This window comes from Limulus polyphemus, unplaced genomic scaffold (genome assembly GCF_000517525.1).
Source record: "Limulus polyphemus unplaced genomic scaffold, Limulus_polyphemus-2.1.2 Scaffold8922, whole genome shotgun sequence".
NCBI classification, from domain to species: Eukaryota; Metazoa; Arthropoda; class Merostomata; order Xiphosura; family Limulidae; genus Limulus; species Limulus polyphemus.
This window is the reverse complement of record NW_013674532.1, coordinates 2,665-11,599: the sequence shown is the minus strand read 5'-3', so window position 1 is coordinate 11,599 and position 8,935 is coordinate 2,665.

Genomic DNA, 8,935 nt, shown 5'->3' with positions numbered 1-8,935 from the left:
CCGAACACAACTTTACCGATACACTTAATTTCAACAGTCGCTCTATACAAACGCTATAACTCACGTCTCACGAGCTCGACTTCAAAAATTGAACGGAGTATTGAGAGAGTGTGTGACTGCAGTTCAATTACTCATTACCCACACACTGTGACCATCTTATATATATATATATATACCAGACTACCCCCAATCTAGTAGTCTCCCGATAATTCACGAAGGTTCGAGAGAAGGAAGCGGCGTGACACTAGTCACGTGACCTCGCTGACGCAACAGTGTTTTAGATTGTAAATCTTAAGCTGATGCAGAAAGAAGTGAGTACTAGCTTAATCTTTACATTTACCAATTCATTTTCATTGATTTTGTTTTAAACTTCTTTGATTTTAAAATTACAGCCTTTCTGTACTTCATCGGCACCTTTCTTTACTTCGTTGATATCTTGTTGTACTTCTTCAGTTGTGTCATTATAACCTTTCTTTACATCTCAATCTTGTCTTCAATGAAATTTATTTTTGGTTTTAAATCTTTAAATATCAAACCTCTTTATTCTAATTTTCTTTCTCATTCTTCTAATTTTGGGGCTCTTTCTTCTCTATCTTTTAATTTTCAATATCCCTTTTTTTTTTGGCTTTATTTTAATTATTTCATCATTCTAGTAGCATTTAATCTCACTTAGTGATTGGTTTATCGTTTTGAGGTTCAATCAAAGTTCAAATACAAAGTTTCTATACAAACCGTAAGGTGTATGTATAACTTAGATTAATAACTAGCATTGTTAGATAATCAAACATGTAACTCACCAAGTAACTACATAACAGAACAAATGTGATGACTCTGAATACACATTCATTATTTATTATCTGAAGTAATTGTATAAAAGTATTTATAGCTATATCTTATTTCTAGATATTTTGTAAAGTCTCTTGATCATTTACATCATCATTATGACCAGCATCTCCCTCTAGTAAACAAATAACTTACAACAATAGTTTTAAGATTTATTTCTTTATAACCTTGAAGCACCATTTCCTTCATTATTGGATTAACCACTAGTCAAGAGTATAATTTGGACAGAATGAAACTGGTTCATGTTTTGGAGTAATATATAGGTTTTTAGAATATTAACATTCAAAACGAGTTTTGTAATTAACTGTGCTGTAAACACTGTAAAAACCAATAGCCATTGAACAGTTCTGAAAAGGTGATCTTATCTAATGATTTGCTACTTTTGGTGGCTTAGCAGTAAGTCTAAGGGCTTATAATAATATAAAATAGGGGTTTGATACCTGCGATTGGCTTACCACATATAGCTACTTGAATAACTTTGCATTTAACAAGGAGCAAAATATTCATTACAAATAATTGTTATATCAATACTTACAAACAGGTTCATGTTGCTTGGAATACACATAGGAACACAAAGCTAGCCTAATCACACTTATGAGAGAAGGTTTGATTTTCAGAAATAACTATGGCTGTGGCTGTTGGGTCTCTAAGTGTCTTTGAATACAAGCACTTGTGGAAATTTGGCCTCTGGTAGTGTTTATGTATAAGATCTTAATATAGCAATTTTTAAAATGCATATCGTAACTGATGAAGCTGGTAGATAAAGATGTACTCTTTCCCTCACTTTGGATAACACCACCACTAGGTCGAATTTTCATTTTCCATTCTGTAACATAAACTCTAATTTTAATTGTATGTTTAATATATGTAATGATATTTTTTTAGTATTCGGAGGTTCAACCTATAACGTTAAAATCCGGAGTTTGAAATATTCATACACTCGGATCATGAAGATATGTTCAGATCAGAGAATTTCCCTTGCACTTTACAACATTGGAAAACAAAGAAATATGCACCGACTTGAGACAAAACCATCAAAAAGTTATGTGTAACAAGTTATGCCCCCAGTGGCACAGCGGTACGTCTGCAGACTTACAACGCTAGAACCCGGGTTTCGATACCCGTGGTGGGCAGAGCACAGATAGCCCATTGTGTTGCTTTGTGCTAAACTTCAAACAAACGTGCCCCAGCTGTAGTAATAAAAATGAAGCATCTTGTAACAGCTGAAAATTGACAGGTTAGTGGCGGAAGTTTTCCACGTATCCCAGGCAACAGTACGCAACATAATCACGAAGGATCTCCGTGTGGAAAAGTATCGCAAGTTGCTTCCATACCGTATCTGTTCAACTGTCGCATGTGTCAAGTAGCTGGAGAATTGAACTGGTAATCGTGCTACTCCATATGAAGATGTATACTAGTCAAATCGCCAGACGTAGCGCCTGTAGATGTCCGTGCGAGCAGACTGTTCAAATAGATGCTGGAAAACTTACCCTCATACACTAGATGGCTAATGGTAGGATTTTGCTATGACAGTACTACGACATAGCATTTTGCAATAGAAACTATGCTACTGGGCTATTGTCGAGATGCACAGCTATCAGTTAAAGCAGAAGTTGCGATATGGACTGTAATGGCGTGGTGAAGCTCCAAAATTGTTTTAATATATGGTATTCAACATCTATAGCGTTCACCTTGAAATGTGATAACGTAAACAATCTTCGACTAGAGAATAAAATTGCGGTAATGCAATGTTAGTTAAACTTTTGCCATTCCCAGAAAAAATTCTCTAATTTCATAAAACCGTACGAAATACTGTTGTAGTAAATGCAAACCTTGTCTAAAAAACGAGAATCAAAATAGGTTCAAAGGACTTATATTTTCAAACACTAAAATAGCAGTATTTTCTCAAACATACTAATATCTTATACAATAGTACTTTCTTAATGACCTATGTTTACACGTTAAGATTGTAGTGATTTCAAAAAGATCAATGTTTTGTACACTGCAATTACAATGGCTACATAGTGTTACGCTTCCGTTCGTTAGTTAATTTTCCGAATAATTTCTTTCCGATGAAACTTTAGCGATACAAGTCCTTTCTTAAGTAAAACTGGTTTATTCTTTCTGAATACAATTTTGCAATACATTTAATTTCCACAGACGCGCTATAACAAACGCTATAATTCACAACGAACGTCTCACGTGCTCGATTCAACTGTCAATTACACATTACATTACCTTTTTGCCATCACTTCTTGGCGGCTTATGTATACAAGACAACCGCATATCTAGTAGCCTCTCGAAGCTTCGAGAATATGACGTGTTACTAGGGTCACGTGACCCCCGCTATAGTAACAATAGTTTAGGAGGGATGGGTTTTATAAATATACTTTGTTTAAATGAAGAAACTATACTTGAATAGCTTAATCATGTTATTTTTGATATAGTTCAAACAAAACTCTTAACATATTAATAATAAAAGTAGATTTTTGTAAATTAGAGAGAGCTATAGGTCGTAATCGTGACGTTAAGAACGAAAAGTATAATAACGTAGGCCTAGAAAACTTAGAAACTTCTAAAATATTTGGCTTTAGAGTTTCTAGTAAATGCGAGTGTAGATTATAAATAACAGGTACATCGAGAAGACAGCAGAGTCGTTTCTAGCTTGTAAACTGCATCAGTCAGTGTGTTTTCTTTTCAGTCGTGAAATGGTGTATGTAAGTTTATTCTTTACATTAGTGGTTATCGTCATTTGTAAACACGGCTTATACGTTCCACAGTATTCAAGCTTGTAAAAACGTTAAGGAAGAAATAAAGTAATTTATTATCGTTTACGTGGACTAGACTTTGAATTATTTTCATTAGGGAATTTTAAACAATCCGTCAACGAAAGAACAAAGATAATTAAAATAATACCCCAACGAAAGAACAGTGCTATAACATTAATGTCATAAGTGTGATTATTTTGGGGAAAATGAAATAGAATTTTCAATATGTTTGAAGTTATGAAAAATGGCGACCACGAGGTGAAGGACTGAGAGCAAAGCATAAAATGGCAAAAAATTAGAAGAAAGAATAAAAAATCAAAGAACAGGAAGAAATTTATAGAAAACTAAAATGACAACAAAGGCAAAGAGAAAAATTAGAAGCATAAAACAGGACTTTAAGGGAGGGGTTGAAAGATACTTACACCAAAAATAAGTATCCAGAACAGGGTATAGAGGAAAGAAGAAACCTTAATCAAACTTACAAAAGATTTGGAAAGCTTGCCAAATTATCCTACTCATATGCTCCTCGTGAAATTAATTCGTTGGCAAGTGATCAATTTATAACAGACAAGGGTGTGATAATTAGGCTGCAGCGAAATAGATGTACATCTTTAAAAGAAGTTCTGCAGTTGTCAATGGAACTAGAACCAGTTTAAAGTTGCAGATAAACAGTTCTTCAAGTATAACTTGAAAGGGCATATTTCCAGTAACTGTAGATGAAAGCTTGTAGAGTATCAGAACTTCCCCATAGGATATCAGAAAGAGGGTGTTGTTATAGATGTGAGAAACCTAGCTCTTAAAGCCAAGACTGTGAGGTATCAACAGCTGTTAAGACACCAAGGAGTTAATACACCAAAGCTGAGTTTTAATCCAACCAGACTGAATGAACAACATAGTACTAATCAGACATCGACAAGCAGGAATTAACTGTTTTCATGGAGCAAAGTTCAGCTGAGAATATCCCCTTTGTCAAAATAAGATAAGAAATTTACTGAGATAAGACGTTTGAGAAGACAGTAGATTTGTTTCTAGCTGGTAGAATAAATTAATTGTTTTTCACCGACCTTGAAGTGGCACAAGTACACTTGTTCTTTAGGTTATTGTAGTGCATTTATCATAATTTACAAGCACGACTTACAAGTTTCACTGCATTAAAAAAAATTAAATGATAAGGAAGAAATAAACTAAATCGTTATCGCTTGTGTGGATTGGATTCTGAATAATTTTCACCATATTATTTAAAATAACTTGTCAACGAAAGAACAACGTTACAGCAGCATAACCACATTTAAAAATCTTGGAATGATAAAAAATAATAATTATTTAGAGGAACCTTATTTTGTTTTCAAATTATCACCTTTTTTGTGGTTAGCGAAATCGTACGATAACTAGAACAATTTGCATTTCAATGATATAGTTTTTCCGTTAACAACAACAAAAAGTCTTTTTTATGGGGAATTTGTTATTTTTGTTACGCATTATTTTAATTTCAATTATTTATTTATTTTTTGAAATTCTTTATAATACAATCAAGATACTTGCAGTAGAAATCGATAGTTATTTCACAAATTCCTTATACTGTGGAAGTTCGTTTAAAGGGCGAGGTTTCCTGTTTATAAATTTCTTGATGTGGAACAAGCTGTAGCCACCAGGATATGGTGTTCACGCAAAAAGCGATATAATAATAATAATAATTTAAATCTTAAGTCACTTCACTATTTACTACAGTACGAACAGACTTACCATTTCTTTTATCAATAGCAAATTATAAACTGACAGCGAAAACCACCATTTCGAGTTAATTAATTATTGTTTTGTAATTGAATATAAAAGTGTTCTTTCCTTAAGGCAGGGTGGAAGTTTCCCTCTAAACTCAAATCCCAAGATTTGTTTTAAATATGAGGGGTTTTATTACTATAAGATAACTTTTGGTGTGAAAAAAACTAAGTTCCTTAAAAATTGTATCATTTTATATATACTTGTAAAACAACCAAATCATGTTTCTAGACATACTACGCTTTCAGACACTCGAACGCCCAACGTAACATCAGTCACAAAATAACCCTCTTACCCAGAAAAACCCCTTTAATATTAAACAGTGATGATATAAAAATCTTAAGATGTAATGAAGAATAGTAGAAAGAGGGCTAAGAAACTTTGAAACATGTTGATGACATAATTATTTAATTACTAATACGCACGTCTTCTATATCTCAAGGAACAATAATTGATACCATGGAGTTTCTGCTAAAATGATGTATTTACACTTTCAAAGATGTAAATAATTTAACCCAAGTGAAATAGAGGAAAGCGAGGTAGGACTGTAAAACGGCCACCCCAGTATATCATCTGATATGACGCATTGCCATCTATAGTGACTTGTATGTAACTATTGATCATTAGGCCAGTTCATAAAAAACACTAGTGGACACGTGTGAATAGGAAAGATCGAAGCGCAACTTCAACTTTGATCTATAGTAAGCATTTTTTTTTAAATATGTGATGTGCAATTCCTTTATCTGAGTGGCCTAAGATAAGATGTTATCGCGGAGGAGGAGGATTTTATCCCACATTAATATTTATGTTCTTTTCTGCCATTGTCCTGAGTATTGCGCATGACCTTCTCGATCTCTTCCAGGAGGATTTAAATCATTATTTAAGCGATTTAAGGGTAATTACTAAATGTGGTATTTACTTTATGTTGCAATTGTTGAGTTAGATAGAGCCATTGTACCCCATTATGGGGATCCTTTTTATCCAACCTTATAAGTAAAATATCTTCAATATCTAAAAAAGGTATATGTTCAATGTTTTTTTTTGTTTGTTTTTTTGGCAGGGAGGGGGTAACTAGAAATGACATTTATGATAACAATTTGTCCATTATTAAAACCTTTGGCATTTATTCTGATTATTTAAATTTGCATTCAAAGTTAAGGGGGGTGTTCTTACCCCATCTTCCCCTACCGAGTGTACAAATTCACTTACTGATATTTATTCTGTTGGATTGCTGTTTTAATGCTGGTAATTACAGTACTATTACCCAGTTATTGGTCTTGTATTATTGGGTGTAATGCTGTTGCCCACCAAATAATCTTTATGCTGATGGTGGCAATGCTTTTACCAACTTACTGTTCTTATATTACTAGATAGAGTATTGTTACCCAAAACTATAAAATCACACACACACACATGATTCAGTTTTATAAGGCAAAATATATATATATTTGCTTTATAACTTGTCGATTGACTTCAATACATCCACTGGAAATTCTTCAAGTTCAAACAGATTCAGGTTTGAAAAGCTAGGTACGAGTTCTTTCATATAATGTGTGTGATAACTAACATGTTATTTTGGCAACTAGAACTTCTTTTGAGATGAATTTGGTTAAGGTTTCCCGATTTAAAATAATTTTTGTTTGTAATTAAGCACAAAGCTACACAATAGGCTACCTGTGCTCTGCCCACCACGGGTATTTAAACCCGGATTCTAGCGTTATAAGTCAGCAGACATTCCGCTGTGCCACTGGGGGGGGGGCATTTAAAATAATATCCTTCTAGACTATAAAAAATTACATAGAAGATATAAATATGAGAAATGGTGTATACAAAAATGAAAATAACAAACAATGGCGATTAATGTAATTGCACATTTCCATATCCAAAGATTTGGCTATTTTCTCAATAAATCCACAATTAATCGCACGTATTCCAAGTGGTATGACATCCAGCTGATAATAAGCATTAGTATTATGTAATGGTAAAAGTCTTATTAAATATATAAAGGTGTTCACTTATATCAGGATTTGGCCTCAAAGTGTATGGTTAAAGATATTTTTATACACTGTTCAAATCGAATTACCAAGAAATACAAAAAAAAAAATAAAAAAATAGTGAAACTCTGCCCTAGTGTACGAAAAAAGAAATGGTACTTTATGTGGAAGTTAAAAAATGCTGATTTTCAGCGAATATGAGCAGATCCTCTAATAGTAAATTGCTACAAGCAAGTTATTCTACCGATAGACGTAGAAAGTTTAGGTCGAATCCCTCCCATGGCGAGATGGTACATAGAATCCGCTGTTGAATTCCAGTTTAATTGGCACAAGCGAATGAGAATGGTGACACATTCTACCTGGACGGGATGACAGTCATTGCAGGTTAACCCTCAATTAACAGCTGGATAGACCGAACCAATTGGGGTAAAGTGTATTCTTCAAGGACACAACAGTATGACGCAGGCCAGTCTTCAACTTATAATCATCCGACTAAGCGCGAAACCATTGAATCACACGGGTCTGGCATGGCCAGGTGGTTAGGATGCTCAACTCGCAATCTGCGGGTTCGAATCCCCGTTACACCAAACATGTTCGCCCTTTCAGCCGTGGGGGCGTTATAATGTGACGGTCAATCCCACTATTCGTTGGTAAAAGAGTAGCCCAAGAGTTGGTGGTGGATGGTGATGACTAGCTGCCTTCCCTCTAGTCTTGTACTGTTAAATTAGGGACGGCTAGCGCAGATAGCCCTCGTGCAGCTTTACGCGAAATTCAAAATACAAACAAACCATTGAATCACGATATCCCCATAGAAGGATTTAAGTCAGCGAGGCTTTCTTATCGGGATTTAGCTACATATTAGAATCAGCCACAGGATATTAGTGTTACATAGTTATTAACTCATTCAGCATGCCTTCTACTAAAGTAGTCATATTAGGGGAACACTTAGTTCCTTTATTCTGACAATAAACTATCAACTTGACTAGAATGCAAACAACGCCTTAATCAATCAGACCATTAAAGTGTTATCATTCCTTAAAGACAGTTGTAATGTTTTAGTATGGACATTTATTACAGAAATGTCCTTGGTTTTACTTGCAATAATGAGACACAGACCTGTTGATAGAGTTTAATTTCTGTTGAATTATTAAAATATTGGTTCGATTCTCAGAAATTTCTTCCAATCAACATAGTCTGTGATAATCTTAGTTTTTATTTTAGCTTTGAGATTAGGAGACGTAGGAGTACGACGACCTCCTTTTAGTGCGCTTTTCACCAGTTAAGATATGTTATGAAAAGAAAACAAAAAAGACAAGAGGTTTTCGACCAGTTATAAGTTTGTATTAGTATTATTTCTAGTTAAATAATGATATAAATAATGTAAATACAGTTACTAAACGCATTTATTTTTGAATGTAAGTTATTATGCGTTCGATGGGGGGGGGGGGTTTACTTTATCTTCTAGGTCTATTTTATCCAACTTCATAAAGTAAACGGCCCCAATCACAAGTTTTTTGTTTTTTACTATCTAAAATATTCCAAGTCTAAACTTTG